Raw genomic sequence first — 2,472 nt, forward strand, 5'->3', positions numbered from 1 at the left:
GATTGACTCCTTGCCTTATCAGACATCCTGTGACCTTCGGTAGGTCCTTTACTCATTTAAGTTTCTGTATCATTCTCTCTGAAATGGATATTTCCCATTTGACAGGGGAATTAGGAGGAGTAGAGATAACAGATGTCTAGCACAGGGTATAAGAGGCTTAACAAATGGTGCTTTTTATTGATTTTGGCCAAAACCACATCCTATAGATGCCCTGAAAGATCCTTATCCCAGGTCAGGAGGACTCAGCAATGCTCCAGTACACATTCACCTGCCCCAGTTACACAGAAAGGAATCAATCACCAGTGTATAGGGATCTTTCCTCTCTGAGCCCAAACTGCCCAACACAGCTCATGGTCTGTTTGATCTTCCTATTACTCTGCCATAGGACGTGTCTTACATTGTTCACTCGAACTGTGAACTCCCACATTGTTCACATGTTTCACCATCAGTTGCCAAACTGACCTCATTTCCCACCAAGCTAACTTCATTTCCGTTTTTGATAGGGTTACTAAACTGAATGGGTTCCGAGAATACTGCTGACACAGTATATCTGGATTCTGCAAAGGGGATGATAAGGTCCCGTGGTCTCTCTGTGGCCAGGACAGCCAGAAAAAGTAGTAGAAAGGTTAGATAGCAGAAGTCATAACTGCTACGAAGTCTATCCACTCATCCACATAGCAAATATTTATTGAGGGCCTGTGTGGGGCACTGGTAAGGCTCTATGGATAGAAGAGAACAAAACAGACAAAACTTTTGGAGCTTTCATTCTGGTGGTGGGAAATGAGACAATGAACACGCAAATCATCTGGAAATTTCTAAAGCTGATACGTGTTACCAAGAGAATCGCATGACTTGGGGCAAAAGAGGGGTGCTCCTTTAAGTATAGTAGTCTGATGCTCTAAAGAATGAGGATGGGGCACCTGGCTGGTTCAGTTGGGAGAGCATGCGACCCTTGATCTTGGGGTTGTAAGGTCGAGCCCCATGCTGGGTGTAGAGATTATTTAAAAAATAAAATCTTGGGGGGTGCCTGGGTTGAGCATCTCACATCAAGTTGGTTGAGCATCCGACTTCAGCTCAGGTCATGATCCCGAGGTTTGTGGGTTCAAGCCACGCATCGGGTTCTGTGTTGACAGCTCAGAGCTGGAGCCTGCTTTGGGTTCTGTGTCTCCCTCTCTCTCTGCAACTCTCTCCCTCTCTCTCAAAAATAAAAAATATTAAAAATTTTTTTAATAATAAAATAAAATCTTGGGGCACTTGGGTGGCTCAGATGGTTAAGTGTCCAACTCTTGATTTCAGATCAAATCATGATCTCACAGTTCGTGGGACAGAGCCTCACGTGGGGCTTTGTGCTGGCAACAAGGAGCCTGTTTGGGATTCTCTCTTCCTCTCTCTCCGCCCCTCCTCCTCTTCTCTCTCTCAAAATAAATAAATAAACTTTAAAAAATAAAGAGATAAATAAAAATAAAATCTTAAAAAAAAATGAGGAACAGGGGAGCCTGGTTGGCTCAGTCAGTGGAGCATGTGACTTCTGATCTCGGGGAAGTGAGTTCAAGCCCCATGTTGTGCATAGAGCTTACCTTAAAAAAAAAAAAAAAAAGATGAGGAGCCAACTGTGTGAAATTGTGGAGCTATTGCACTCCAGGCATTGGGAACAGCAAATGCAAAGTCCCTAAAATGAGAATGTGTTTGGTATATTTAAGGTATTGGAAGGAAAAGCAGGTTCTAAAGAAGTGAGAAAGACACAGATGGGCAAGGAGTGAAACGGCTTGTGAAGAGCCTCCCGGATGATGTTCCCCAGGGGGGTTTCACATGACCCCAACTATTGATCACCTCAGCCCTGCCCCCTGCAGCAGTAAGACCTAGGAAAACTTGATTCCCTCCTTAGCACCATCACCTTGGACAGAAAAAAGTTCTATCTACTTACCTGTGTTCTGTGTATGTATTATAATTTCCTTTGTGTTTCATGACATGGAAGGTTAGGAAATGCTAATGTAGGTTTTTGTAGATCATATTAAACACTTTACATTTTAACACCTGTAGAGTTTCAAGGGACAAAAGTAGAACCATTGACTAAAAAATACACAGAAAGACGTGTACTTCAAAACAAGGAGGAGCTTTAAAAATTAGCAGAACTATCTAATGATGGAATAAGTTGCCTCAAAAAATAGTGTGATAGGAGGTAGAAAATATACATACTGGTTAGGAAGACTCAATATCATAAAGATATCAAGTCACAATAAACTAATCTATATATTTAACATAACCAGGATTAAAATATCAAGTTTTCTTGGTGCCTAGGTGGTTCAGTTGGTTGAGTGTCCGACTCTAGCTCAGATCATGATCTTACGGTTCCTGAGTTCTAGCCCCACATTGGGCTCACTGCTGTCTATGGATAGCACACTTTGGATCCTCTGTCTCCCTCTCTCTCTGCCCCTCTCTCGCTCGTGCTCTCTCTTTCTCAAAAATAAATAA

This window comes from Panthera uncia, chromosome C2, assembly GCF_023721935.1.
Source record: "Panthera uncia isolate 11264 chromosome C2, Puncia_PCG_1.0, whole genome shotgun sequence".
In the NCBI taxonomy this organism is placed as follows: Eukaryota; Metazoa; Chordata; class Mammalia; order Carnivora; family Felidae; genus Panthera; species Panthera uncia.